Source organism: Pseudorca crassidens, chromosome 1 (genome assembly GCF_039906515.1).
Source record: "Pseudorca crassidens isolate mPseCra1 chromosome 1, mPseCra1.hap1, whole genome shotgun sequence".
NCBI lineage: Eukaryota > Metazoa > Chordata > Mammalia > Artiodactyla > Delphinidae > Pseudorca > Pseudorca crassidens.
In genome coordinates, this window is record NC_090296.1 from 196,411,742 (window position 1) to 196,427,011 (window position 15,270).

General features: G+C 43.7%; 1 protein-coding gene across 7 annotated transcripts in view; it reads right to left on the minus strand.

The window, feature by feature from the left end:
• SVIL (supervillin) overlaps positions 1-15,270 on the minus strand; it is a 235,394-nt gene that overhangs the window by 164,720 nt on the left and 55,404 nt on the right. For 5 of the 7 annotated variants that reach the window (XM_067705079.1, XM_067705082.1, XM_067705072.1 and 2 more), the window contains one exon: positions 7,266-7,367. The gene's annotated coding sequence lies outside the window, so the exon portion shown is untranslated. Of the gene's footprint in view, positions 1-504; positions 688-7,265; positions 7,368-15,270 lie in introns of all 7 variants that reach the window. The other 2 variants (XM_067705083.1, XM_067705080.1) reach the window with 1 other exon arrangement.

Genomic DNA, 15,270 nt, shown 5'->3' on the forward strand with positions numbered 1-15,270 from the left:
CAGCTGAAAATGCAGATTCTGAAGTCAGGGTGTCTTTGAAGTCGGTAATTTCCTCAAGTAGGACACACTTCTAATAGCATCTTCTCATAATAATCAATGAAAAACCCTGTGGATCTGTGCTCTAGAACAAAGACGCTCCTTTCAGAATAAGAATGTTTTCATGAAAGTAATACAGAAAAATTCTCCCCTCAAAATCCCCAAACACATGCTCCCTACATGTACAAGGAAACACAGCCAAACAACAATAACCACATAAAAATAATTTTTCAAACCACACATCCAAGAAAAAAAAAAAATCTTTACAAGAAGCTATAAGCGGGGCTTGAGAAACCAGGATGTTTTCTAACATCACGCCAAGCCAGTTAGAACACACTGGGTTTTAAAAATACGGTTTTACGATAGCCCATTTACATTCCATGTAAGAAAAGACAGAAATGTGGCTGAGAACGGTCAGATACAACTTTAAAATCTGCCTCACTGAAGCGTGTAGGCACACACACTCACCCCTTGTAGAAGAGAAAACAAACACCACTTGGGCTCATCCAAAATGTGCGGCCTTTGATCACGGTCTCATGATGTTTACCCAGAACGTCCAACGCACTTTATAGCCTAAGGAGCAGTCCAAGCTCTCAACAGAAGGTTGTCACTTGAGGGACCGTGTGTCTTGAAGAGCTGTTTTCACACGATCTAAATGAATAAAGAAGCATGGGGGAAGCAATGCACTGATGCAAATGGTAAGACCCACAGTCATCGCACCTTCGAGGCGTATGAAATGCATTCCGCCTCGAGCATCTGCATGTGTGCCTTTTGAGAAAGTCACCCCCTGCTCCCTCCACCTCGCTTCAAGGACCCGCTGTAGTCTCGGGGGCCCCAATGCTGGGATCCACTGATGTCTGAAGAGATGCAAGGCAGTGATGTAGGTACAGCCAGGACTTCACTTTAGAGAGACCTGCGCTGCATCTGAAAGCCTGTGGAATGTCTTTTCTCTTTAATCTGATTTCAAATGAAGATTTTATTTATTTATCTTCAATTTTAAAAACTTTTTATTGAAGTACAGTTAATTTACAATGTTGTGTTAGTTTTTGGTGTACAGCAAAGTGATTCAGTGTATTATATATATGTATTTGTATTCTTTTTCAGATTCTTTTCCATTATAGGTTGTTACAAGATATTGAATATAGTTTCCTGTACTATACAGTAGGTCCTTGTTGGTAATCTATTTTATATATAGTAGTGTGTGTACATTAATCCCCAACTCCTCATTTATCCCTTCCCCCCCACCTTTCCCTTTTGGTAATCGTAAGTTTGTTTTAATTAATTAATTACTTTATGGCCGCTTTGGGTCTTCATTGCTGCACACAGGCTTTCTCTAGCTGCGTCGAGCGGGGTCTACTCTTCACTGAGTTGCACGGGCTTCTCGCGGTGGCTTCTCTACTTGTGGAGCATGGGCTCTAGGCATGCGGACTTCAGTAGTTGTGGCATGTGGGCTTCAGTAGTTGTGGCTTGCGGGCTCTAGAGCGCAGGCTCAGTAGTTGTGGCACACGGGCTTAGATGCTCCATGGCATGTGGGATCTTCCCGGACCAGGGCTCGAACCCATGTCACCTGCATTGGCAGGCAGATCCTTAACCACTGCACCACCAGGGAAGTCCATAAGTTTGTTTTCTATGTCTGTGAGTCTGTTTCTGTTTTGTAACTAAGTTCCTTCGTATCATTTTTAAAGATTCCACATATGAACGATATCATATGGTGTTTGTCTTTCTCTGTATTACTTACTTCACTTAGTATGATCATCTCTAGGTCCACCCATGTTGCTGCAAATGGCATTATTTCATTCTTTTTTTACGGCTGAGTAATATTCCATTGCATGTATGTACCATATCTTCTTTACCCATTCATCTGTCAATGGACACTTAGGTTGTTGCCATGTCTTGGCAATCGTAAATAATGCTGCTATGAACATTGGCCTCACTAGAAACACTTCCCTCACTGCCTGTACTGCTCTTATCCATACCCCTCCTCAATCCACTCTGGCCTGGGGTTCCCACTACCGAGCTACCCTCGTCAAGGCCACCCGAGCTCGGGGACCCCGCACTCTCCCCACTCCTGCCTGGCTGCCCCTCCTCCACCCCACCCCATCCCGAGCTTCATTAACAATCTCTCTCTCTCCTCTCTCTGCGATCCTCTCCATGGATTTATCTATGACCTACATTCTATCTCCAGTCAGAACCACTCCTCGGAGCTCCAGCCTCACATTCAGCTGTCTACTGAACACCTCTATCTCGATGCTCAACAGGGACCTCAAACTTAACATGTCCACGACAGAACTCTCGATTCTCAAAGCTGGCCCTCCTCATTAAAAAACAAACAAAGAACAGAAAAGAAAAACGAAACAAAGAAATCCCTCGTCCCCCAGTCTTTCCTCTCCTCAGAAGTTGCTAGAATTTGGGAGTCATGCTTCCTGCCCCCCTCGTCCTCACTCCCCGAATCTCATCCGTCACCAGGTGCTGACAGCTGTACCTCCAGGACACACCCCTTTCCCTTACAACATACGACAGCTTTACTGATGTATAATGCATGCGCCATGCGACTCACCAATGTAAGGTGTACACGTCAACGGCCTGTAGTAGGTCCATGGAGCTGTGCGGCCATTATCGCGTCAGTTGTAGACATTTTCATCACCCCCAAAGGAAACCACACACCCACCAGCAGTCAGTCTCGATTTCCCCTTGAACAATCCAGTCCTAGGCAAACATTGACCTACTTCACGTCTCTGTAGATTTGCCTGTTCTGGAGACTTCATATAAATGGACTCACACAGTACATGGCCACTGGTGTCTCGCTTCTTCCAGTTAGCCTATCTCCAGTATTCATCTATGCTGCAGGATGTATCCGTGTCCCATTCCTCTCTATAATCAAACAACATCCTGTCATATGAACATACAATGTTTTATTTGTTCATCAGTTAATAGACTTTGGGTTGTTTCTATTCTTTGGCAATTGTGAGTAATACTGCTAGGAGAGGCAAACTATTATATACAGGATGGATAAACAACAAGGTCCTACTGTACAGCACAGGGAACTATATTCAGTATTCTGTGACAAACCATCATGGAAAAGAAGATGAAAAAGAATATATATATGTATAATCGAATCACCTTTCTTTACAGCAGAAATTAACACAACATTGTTAATCAACTAGACTTCAATAAAATGAAAAAAAATAAAACTGCTATGAAAAGTTTTTATATAGAAAAATGTTCTCATTTCTCTTGGGTGTACACCTAGGAGTGGATATGCCAGGCCATAAGGTAAACTCTATGTTTAACTATGTTAGGAACTGCCCGACTGGTTTCCAAAGCAGCTGCTTGGGAAAGAGTCTGCATTCCTACCAGCCGCGCAGGAGAGTTCGAATTTCTCCATATCCTCACCAACACTTGTTACTGTCCATCTTTCAGAGAGGGTTAGGAAGTGGGATCTCACTGTGGGTTTGATATGCATTTCCATGATGGCTGGTGATGTTGAAAATCTTCTAATGTGCTTATTGGCCATTTACATAGCTTCTTTGCCTACTTCAGATATTTACCTATTTTTGAATTAGGTCATTTTTTTTAATAAATTTATTTATTTATTTTATTTTTGGCTGCGTTGGGTCTTCATTGCTGCGCGTGGGCTTTCTCTAGTTGTAGTGAGAGGGGGCTACTCTTGTTGCAGTGTGTGGGCTTCTTATTGCGGTGGCTTCTCTTGTTGTGGAGCACGGGCTCTAGGTGAGCAGGCTCAAGAGTTGTGGCACACGGGCTCAGGAGTTGTGGCTCACGGGCTCTAGGGCACAGGCTCAGTAGTTGTAGCACACGGGCTTAGTTGCTCTGCGGCATGTGGGATCTTCCTGGACCAGGGCTTGAACCCGTGTCCCCTGCACTGGCAGGCGGATTGTTAACCCCTGTGCCACCGGGGAAGCCCAAGGTTATCTTTTTATTACTGAGTTGTCAGAGATACAAGTCTAGAATACATGATTTGCAAATATTTTTTCTCGTTCTGTAGGTTGTCGTTTCACTCTCTTATCAGTGTCTTTTAATACACAAAATTTTTTAATTTTTGTTGAAGTCCAATTTATTTTTCTGTTGTCACTTGTACTTTTGGTGTTATACCTTGAAAAATCATTGCATAACCCAAGGTCATGAAGATAACACCCACGTTGTCTTCTAAGAGTGTTACAGTTTTAGCTCTTATATTTAAGCCTTTGATCCATTCTGAGTTAATTTTTGTATATAGTGTAAGGTGGGGTCCAACTTCATTCTTTTGCGTGTTGATATCCAGTTGTCCTAGAACATTTGTGGAAGAGACTATTTGCCAGTGAATTGTCTTGGCACATTTGTCAAAAATCAATTACCATAAATGCTGGAGTTTATTTCTGGTCAATCAGTTCTATTCCAAAAACCTATATGTCTATCTTTATGCCAGAACCACTGTCCTAATTACTGTATTAAGTTCTGAAACCAGGAAGGGTGAGTCTTCCAAGTCTGCTCTTTGTTAAGATTGTTCTGGGTATTCTGGGTCCCTTAAATTCCTATATGAACTTTAGGGCCAGTCTGTCGGTTTCTACAAGGAATCCATCTGAGATTCTGAGAGAGAGACTCTGCGTTGACTCTGATCAACTCAGGGAGCACTTCTGCCATTTTAACGATAACGTCTTCTGATTCATGAACATGGGACGTTTTTCCATTCATTTGGCACTTTCTTTAATTTTGTTCAACACTTTGCAGTTTTAAGAGCATGTTTTTTATACTTCTTTAACTACATTTATTCCTAAGTACAGGCGCACCTTGTTTTATTGTGCTTCACTTTATTGCACTTTGCAGATACTGCCTTTTTCATATGAAGTGAAGGTTTGTTGGCAACCCTGCGTTGAGCGAGTCTATTGTCGCCATTTTCCCAACAGCATTTGCTCACTTGGTGTCTCTGTGTCACATTTTGGTAATTCTCACAATATTCCAAACTTCTTCATTGTTCCATTTGTCATTATGATCTGTGATCTTTAATGTTACTATTGAAAAAAGATTATGACTTGCTGAAGGCTCAGATGATGGTACTTTTTAGCAGTAAAGCATTTTTTAATTAAGGCATGTACATTGTTCCTTTAGACCTAATGCCACTGCATACTTAATAGACTACAGACAGTGTAAACATAACTTTTATATGCACCGGGAACCCAGAGTATTTGTGTGACTCACTTTATCGTGAGACTCACCTTACTGCGGGGGTCTGGAACCAAACCCGCAATATCTCCGAGGTATGCTTGTGTTTCATTCTTTTTCATGCTGTTGTAAAAGGAATTATTTTCTTAATTTCATTTCAGACTGTCTGTTCTAAGTGTACAGCATTCCAGTTGACTTTTGTAGACTGATCTTGTATCCTGCAACCTTTCTGAATGTGTCTTTTAGTTCTAACGGTTTAGTGGATTCCTTAGGGTTTTCCATACCCAAGATCATGTCACCTGCAAGCAGAGACGGTTTCACTTCGTTCTTCCCAATCCGGAGGCCTTTCGTATTCTTCAGTAACTGCCCTGGCTAGACCTCCCAGGAGAATACTGAGCAGAGGTAATGAGAGTGGGCATCCTTGTACTGACCCTAATCTTAGGGGGAAAGCTTTCTGTCCACAATTAAGTATGATGTTCGCTGTGGGGTTTTCATAGGTGCTCTTTTTAGGCTGAAGACGTTTCCTTCGATTCCTAGTTTGTTGTTGTTTCATTTATTTATTTACTTATTTAATTATTTTGGCTGTGCTGGGTCTTAGTGGCAGCGTGCAGGATCGTTAGTTGTGGCATGTGTGATCTAGTTCCCTGACCAGGGATTGAACCCAGTCCCCCTGCACTGGGAGCACAGAGTCTTAGCCACTGGACCACCAGGGAAGTCCCTGAGTTTTTTTGTTTTTTTTTTTATCTTAAAGAGGTATTGGAATTTCTCAAATTCCAAATTTGTTTGCATAACAAATTTCCAAATTTCTCTGCATGAGACACACCCGTGTGCAATTGTGCTTCCCTCTGTATTCTCTCCCTATACCATCTCCACAGCTCAGTATCACTCATCTTTCCAGGTCTGTACTTCAGGGCAGTGCTGGACCACCCTATTCAAAGTTCCCATCCACCGCTACCTCCTCCCGCGTCAGCCCTCACACAGCCTTCGACGCACTCGTCATTATTGTTCTCAGTACAGATTTGCTCACCCCTCACACAGCCTTCGACGCACTCGTCATTACTGTTCTCAGTACAGATGTGCTCACGTTTGCATAGGGTTCAGTATTTGCCAGCATGAATGCATCGTTGCAATCCTCACAACAACCTTACTAGGTAGACGCTATTAACACAGTTTCACCGATGTTGAAATTGAACGAGAGGTTAAGTGTCTTGTTCAAAGTCATGCAGTTTATAAGTGGCAGACTCAGGATTCAAACTCAGGGCCCATCACTCCTGAGACCATTGTCTTAAACCTCTGGCTGTCGTGCCTATCGATAATTGCTCTCACTTGCTTCTTACCATATTTTCTATCTAGACGCAAGCAGCAATCTCTTTATCGCTGTACTTTTAGCACCTAACACGAGCGTGGCCGGTGTTAATAAATAATGAACACATGAACGCGGGACTTAGGATGCCCTGTAAGAAGAGTTCCACGGGACTCTGGTGAGCCCTGCCGGCGACACCGTCCACAGAGAGTCACAAGGCTCATCCACTTCCGAGACCCTTCAGGAAGGAAGGTTAACTTCAATGTTTCTCAAACTCACTGGAGCACAGACCCATCTTCATAGCCCTGTCTCCACTGCACTAACAGTCTAGAGAAGTGTGTTCCACACTTTGAGAAACCCTGCCCCAGAGTGGCAGGGCAGATAGCACAGTCCCTAGAAAGGTGCTTCTGTTCCCTTCCGTGCCTGGCTCTGCCCTCCTCTAAAAAGTCTAACTTGGAGTCCCTGAAAGCTCTGTTCAAAAAGGAAACCCCAGGACATTAAGCTTTGCTTTTCTTTCACACATTGGAACACACGGCTACTAAGGAGACAGACAGATTGTTCCAACGCGTCAGATGGCTCTCCCCTCTGGATGCTGGGGGTCCCATAACTTGTCACTGAGGAACCTTTAATTTTCTCAGACCTCTGGTTTGTTGAGAGTGATTTAAACAAACTCATCCTTCACAACGTTCTTTAACCTAGTCTCAGAACTGCAGCCAAAACCAATGATGTGTCAACCACAGAACGGTTATATTTCTTTCTAAATACTTACCGTAATGTTGATGTTTAAATCATGGCTTTTGATAGAGAAGGACTTCGAAACTCTCCCTGTCTCCGCTCTCCCAGTCTTCTAGCTCATGTACTCCAACTCTTCCTGCAAAAGGAGAAGGAAAAATTTCTACTCAGAAATCTGAGAAAGAAAACAGCAAACAATATAAGACAGCCACATGCGTGAGCGAGGTGAGATACATGGCTGTGATGCATCTGCTTCTAAAGAGCTTTTCCCTTTCAATTAATCAGCTTACATCGGTGACTACAAATGATAGGCAGTGGTTAGAACATCGGTGACTACAAATGATAGGCAGTGGTTAGAATATCTTTTTACACCTCTTAGAAAAAATACTCAATTAAAAATACATTTTTTATAGAGTTATCATATGATCCAGCAATCCCACTCCTGGGCACATATCCAGAGAAAACTCTAATTCGAAAAGACACATGCACCCCAACGTTCATAGCAGCACTATTCACAATAGCCAAGACATGGAAGTAACCTAAATGTCCATCAACAGAGGAATGGATAAAGAAGATGTGGTACATATACAATGGAATACTACTCAGCCATAAACAGGAATGAAATAATGCCATTGGCAGCAACATGGATGGACCTAGAGATTATCATATGAAGTGAAGTAAGTCAGACAAAGACAAATATCATGTGATGTAACTTACATGTGTAATCCTAAAAAATGATACAAATTAACTTATTTACAAAACAGAAGACTCACAGACATAGAAAACAAACTTATGGTTACCAAAGGGGAAAGAGGGAGAGGGATAAATTGGGAATTTGGAATTAACATGTACACACTAGTACATGCAAAATAGATAACCAACACGGACCTACTGTATAGCACAGGGAACTACACTCAATATGTTGTAATAACCTATAAGGGAAAAGAATTTGAAAAAGAATATAGATATATGTGTGTGTTATATATATTTATATAAATTATATATATTTATATATATAAATTCAGTTTATATATATAAACTGGATCACTTTGCTGTACACCTGAAACTAACACAACATTGTAAATCAACTATACTTCAATAAAATAATAGAATTTTCAAAAAAAAAGCAAAAACAAACAAACAAATACATTTTTTCCTTCATCTCAAACTCAGTGAATAAAATCATTTCTATGTGATCGTTCTCCAAAGCTCTGATTTTTCTCTGGTGATGAAATCTGACATCTGATAGCATCAAGACAGCAGAGCTATCTTGAGTAAATATGAGTTCTTTCTACGACACAAATTTACATCAGACCCAAACAAGGGGCTTTGGGAGAGAAGCCTTGTAACAAAGGAAGACTCGAAAAGACAGAGGAGGGTGGGTTGGAACTCATCGAGGAGCTGGATGTGTACAACGAGAGGGAAGCGACAGAGGCTCAGGTCCTTAAAAAAGAGAGAGGCTGGGTAAAGAAGTTGAGACCAGCATAACCCGTCTAGGGCGTCAGGACTGAGGGACTGACTGGGCTAGAAACTGGTCTGTGCCATTAATTCCAGGCAGAGAAAATCTTCAGCGTTCATTTCCCTCAAAGGCTGGGGAAACGAGGGAAAACACCACCTGTGCTGGAAGTACAACAGAGGAGGACAGAGGGAAGGATGCACTTCCCTGTGTGATTTTCCGAACTGTGAGTAATTTGCATACAGCATGACTTCCCTGGAAGTACGCTCATTCCTCACCCTCAAAAGGCCAGCTGCTGCCTGTGTGGCACTGCAATGACTCAGCCTGGGAGAGAGGCACCATGCATGAGCAAGGCTCCAGCCTGAGATCCCGGACTAGAGAGGGAAGCCCTAGGTCTGTTAGTTAGTTAATGGTTAGTTGTTTAGCGGTTAGGCTTTGGGAAGTCTTTGGTTTTAGGGGCTAATGAGGCACCTCTTCCTCTCTCTTCCTGATGTCTAGGCAGTACTGGCTTGTATCACCTTTTGAAAACATCATCTTAGGAAAGAGTTCACTCGAGTACAAGAGGCCCTGAGCTGGCGAGCAGCCAGCGTCCTAAAGGTCAGAGCTGGTGTCGGTAGCAGGTTTGGGAAGCACATGGGAGGCGAGCTATCAGAGCCTCTTTTACCTCCTGTAGAGAGAATGGGGTTCATCTCCAGAAGCCCAGGCAGCCGCAATTTACAAGGAAATGAGCCTGTGGGGAGGCGGAGGGGGGGGGACAGTCGACCATTTGAAGTTCCCACAAAGCACAAAAACATTGTTACCACTGCTCCGTGAACTTCAGACAGCCCTGAACTCATGACTTGAAGCCACAAAGACGCTTGTGGTTAACATAGACCGACTATTGGTTTAAGGAGAATTTTTTGTGCCAAAAAAATTTATTTGCCTTCCTCCCCCCAAAATCTGTTTATTATTAAAAAGCCCTGGAGACTTGGGAACTGGGCTAGAGCAATGTTAGCCTGTCCTTCTCCCGAGCCTCTTCCAGGCACCAGACTGGGGAGGAAGTACCAGCTTTAGGAAGGAGACCCTCTTTCCACACTGGCTGCAAAGGAAGGGAAACTGAACTTATTTCACGAAGAAAAAAGGCCAAGAAAACCAAAAGAAGCCAAGAGACAAGGGCAGGAGAGGACATACTCATCTCTCTTTCTCTTTGGAGAGCACCCCTCTGTCCTTGGTATACAGCCCCTGGTACCCTCTAGAGCTGGGGTTCTCAATCTCGCATGTACAGAGGGATCCCCCTGGGGCTATACTACCAGGGGGCAAGAAAGAAGAAAATCTCCAGTGGAGATCGTGAGCCCACAGACCAAGAAGGAGTTTGAAAGTCCCGTACCTGAAACACTTTCATTCTTGGAATCTGCTTTGTCTAAAGACAAAGGGAAACCTTGGTCACTAGATATTAAAACTTCAGAATACAGCACTGGCAGGAAAACAAAACAGTGTATCGCCTTAGTGCACTCATGATAACTTGGGGAAAAAAAAACAAAAGAGCAAGGCCCACAGTGAGGCAAGGGTCCAAACTAAGTGACAGGCTGAAGTTTAACTAAACTAGTCAAACCTGTATAAAAGCAGAAAAAATTCCAGAGGAGAACAGGGCACTGGAAGAATCACTATGGTTTTAGTGCGCAGGAAGACATGTCCAGCTCAAGGTCAGATCCCGCGGGCTTGTCCAGTCTCTCCAGGGCTCTCTCCATCCTTCGAAAGCATATCTTCCTGGTCAAAAATAAACTTTCACTGGACTTTCAGATGATTATCTCTATGCAAAAACTCTGACAGGACTCTGTCACTAACTCTAGACCCACTGCATCTGGAGGGGAGATTACGGCAGAGAAAGACAGGCTTTTATCTTAACGTTTCAGAAGACAGGTCTGACAGGAGGTGCGGTGGAGGTGTACACAGGAAAGGGACATATCGGTGAGTTGTAGGCACACATTACAGTCGGCCCTTCGTATCTGAAGGGGATTGGTTCTGACCCCCTTGGATATCAAAATCCATGGATGTTCAAATGCCTTATGGAAAGTGGTATAGTAATAGATGTGGTACATATATACAATGGAATACTACTCAGCCTTAAAAAAGAATGAAATAATGCCATCTGCAGCAACATGGATGGACCTAGAGATTATCATACTGAGTGAAGTAAGTCAGACAGAGAAAGACAAATACCATATGATATCACTTATATGGGGAATCTAAAATATGACACAAATGAACTTATCTACAAAATAGAAACAGACTCACAGACATAGAGAACAGACTGGTGGTTGCCAAGGGAGAGGGGGTTGGGGGAGGGATGGAGTGGGAGGTTGGGGTTAGTAGATGTAAACTAGTATCTATAGGATGGATAAACAACAAGGTCCTACTGTAGAGCACAGGGAACTATATCCAGTATCCTGTGATAAACCATAATGGAAAAGAATATTAAAAAAAGAATGTGTACATATATGTGTATAACGGAATCACTTTGCTGTACAGCAGAAATTAATACATTGTAAATCAACTATACTTTAATTAAAATTTTTAAAAATTAAATTTAGAAAACAGAAAAATGTGGTATAGTGTTTGCATATAATCTATGCGCATCCTCCCGTACACTTTAACTCATTTCTAGATGACTTATAATACCTAATAAAATGTAAATAGTTGCCGGTATGCAGAAAATTCAAGTTCCGCTTTTTGGAACTTTCTGGAATTCTTCCCCCCACTATCTTTGATCTTCAGTTGGTTGAATCCAGGGATACAGAAGCCATGGACACGGAGGGCCAACGGCACCTAACTACCACAGTGTCAGGTGCCTCTGGGTTACAGTATTGACCAGAGTCTCGTCCCCTCACCAGGCCTCCGAGAGTCCCCTCTTACCGACTCTAGGGATGAGGTTTCCCCAGACCCAACTTTCTCTCTGGCTACTTTCTCCCGTCTTTCTCTCCCTGGATGCCTAGAGCAAGAAAGGAGGTTCTTGAAGATATTTTCCTAGAGCCATAGGCACTTCCTCCATGCTCCCCCAACAAACGTCAAGACACCTTCCAGGATTCAGCTCAGAGGGCCTCCGGGTCCTAGGAGGCTTCCCTGACCACCTCCCTTCCTACTCAGGGACCACGCTCCCCCCTCAACTTGTGCCAAACACCTGGTTAAAACGACGACTGTAGTTCATTCTCAACCATCATGGGCTGGTTTAGTCACAGCGATAATAGTAATAATAATAATTTTAAAATAGTAATCATTTTAATTATTTGGACATTTACAAAAAATAAATGTCTCCAAATCAGAAAAATCACGTGCCTATTAGAAGGTGTCCACTGACCGGCACTACGAAAACCTACGCACATCTGCCTGGGTCTGCGACAGTGTGGGGACAGCCCAGTTCCATCAGCCCCCAGATAGGCACTTACAATACTGGTGCCCAAGCCGAGGTGACAATCTGTTAGCGTCAATTCCAGGACCACACAAGCCGATGGAAAAACCATTAGCAAGCGACTGGACTGGCACGAGCAGAAGCCAAGGCTAGAGGCAGACGAGAAATGACAACAGGCGTAGGGGCCATAGGAGGTGAGGCAGCAAAGATGCTGAGGGAGAGCCCCCCCCCCAAAGATCCTGGGCCCCCGGCCGCCTCTAGAAAGAGCGCAGGACCGACCGCTGGCAATGACACACTGAGGCTGCCTAGGCTTCGTTTTAATATGGAATTGGGGGTGGGTACAGGAAGCTTGGATAAAGAATAAATAATAGGCCATTTTAAGAGTACTAACAATGGTGCATTTTGTTTGTCAAGTAATTTATCAGAGATTTTGTGATCCTGAACCATTACTCTTGTACTATTTTTACACATTAGGATAACATCCATAGAACACTGAGTATTTTCCTAAATACTGGATTCTTTTACTAAGTAAATGTTGGTCATTTTCACTAAATAAGGGTATGTTAAACACATTTCGAGGTACAATTTGACTGTGCCAACTTCTTGTCCTCCAAGTACATAAGAGAACTTCTTATTTTTTTTCTCTAAAATGGACTGTGCGTTGTTATAAGCAGGTCTCTGATCTTGTATCTTTGTAGTATTTCACAGCCCCGAGTCCAGTGCTCAAGGAGATGCGGAGAGACCCACAGGAACCAGTGGGCACAGGGCAGCTCACTCCCCTGGGAGGGCGTCTGGCAATCAGCACGCCACCAGCTGCAGGAAGATGCCCACAGTCAAAATAGCAGCTGACGTGGGGACACATGAAGGAGAGGGAGCTAAAATAAGCACACAATCCTCCCTGGTGACATCCAGAAACACCACCTCCCCTCCGTCCTTGGGGACACCTTCCTATGGGGACACGCTTCCCACTTCATGGGCTTTATGCTGCCACCAGGTGGGCTTCCCATGTGTCCCATTACAGCACAGGTTCTTAAAAGGCCATGTCAGGTCCTCATGCATTTTCAAATACGCTCCTGTAAAACCCTGGGAGGTGTTCCGCTCCACAGTTCAAAGGATGCACGTGTCATCCAAAACTGCAAGTCGAAAAATTAAGTTAATGGGCTGAATTCTCCATTTTAAGTTCTCTCGTACACTTCTTTTTCAAATTCTTCGGCGTCTCCTACTACTTGCCTAAGAGCAACCACAAAATAAATAAACAAGTAGCAAACAAACCTTGAAGGAAAACTCAGCTTGCTGTCTGACAGATATATGCGCTTGGGAATATGATTTCATATTGTTTATAGCATCCAAATATAGAGCTATGTGTCCCTCAAAATTAATCTGTTGACATCCGAATCCCCATTGTGATGGTATTTGGAGGTGGGGCCTTTGGGAGGTGATTAGGTTATGAAGGTGGGACCCTCATGATGGGACTAGTGCCCTTACAGAAGAGACATAGAGCTTGCTTCTGCTCTCTGCTCTCCTCCAAGGGAGGACACAGGAAGAAGGCGGCTGTCTGCAAACCAGGAAGGGAGCCCTAACCAGGAACTGAATCTGCCAGCTACTTGCCCTTGGACTTCCCAGCCTCCAGAATCATGAGAAATAAATGTTTGTTGTTTAAGCCACTCAGTCTACGGTGTTCTGTTACCACAGCCTGATCTAAGACCTACAGTAAGACAGATAGTAAGAGCCACCTTTATATTTATGAATGATATAAATATATATACACACATATGTATATAGGTATACATGTATAGATACACACATACACACATATATTTGTAATTATAGTGACACAACATACCACGTGCCAAGTTGCAACACAGAACGCGACACTGCAACATTTCACAGCGTGCCTCAAAGGGTCTGACTATCTCCAAATGCCCTTAAATCTGAACAAACCTAAAAGTCCCCACAAGAGCACATTTTCCCAGGCAGCCCCAGGAGGCACCCTAGATGTGCAGCCGCCACAGCAAAAACAGAACTAAGACCCTTCCTAGGCTCACAGGATCCAGCACACGCTGTTCCCTCTGCTGGAGACACGTGGGGTCTCCCAGTGGACTGGAGTGGGCTCAAAGCAACCACCACGATCATGACCCCTCTCTGGACTCCATCGACCCTTGAAATTCAGCAACTGGTGAGGACAGATATCTTTTATCACTCTGTTGGCTTTATACGTGCATGTTTTCGTGAAAATGAGATGATGAGGCGAGGCCTTGCTCTTTCTTTCCTAAATGAACAACAAACACAAATTTAAGAACCTACTGATGTGCAAACTGTATTTGGTAAGAAAAATATATACTAAGCGCTGGGGTTCACCGTCGAGCATATATGCCCATCAACCGTCATGGCAGGTAAGGAGGTGATGGGTCCTGGTGGACTCCAGGCCACCCTCCCCTCCTCTCTCTCATCTCTGGGTGCCTGTTACAGATGTGGGTCTCAAGAGCTTCAAGTATGAGGAGCCCCCTTTCAACGCCATCATTGCCTCTTATCCGTAGCACGCCGGCAGTTGTGTGTTTAGTAAGACCATGTCAAAAGGCTGCTTTGAATTCAGCGACGCATCTCACAGGTTTGTATCTTGTAAGTCACAGCACTTACGGACATTTAAAGTAGTACCTTATGAGTCACGATTCAGCCTGCAGACGACGCTCAGATCAACACGCGGGCCACAGCAATGAAGTGAATATTGTGATAAAGTGAGCCACACGAGGCTTTTGGTTTCCCGGCGCACGTAGAAATTATGTTTACACTACACTGCAGTCGTTAAGCGTGCAATAGCATTATGTTGAAAAAGTGCGCATACCTTAATTAAAACATATTTTCTTGCTAAAACACGTTAACCATCATCTGAGCCTTCAGCCAGTCGTAGTAGTGACATCTAAGACCACTGATCACAGATCACCATAACAGAGTAATAATGACAAAGTGTGAAATATTGCAAGAATTACCAAACGTGACAGAGACAGGAACTGAGCAAATGCTGTTGGAAAAAGGCGCCCGCAGACTTGCTCAACGCAGGGTTGCTACAAACCTTCAGTTTGTAAAAAGCAAACACAGTATCTGAAATGCAATAAAGCGAGGACTGCCTGTGAATTCCTCCAGCCTCTGTGGTAACTCTGAAGGGCAGGAGAGAAGCAGGGCTGTGTCAAGGCGGGGGCCCCC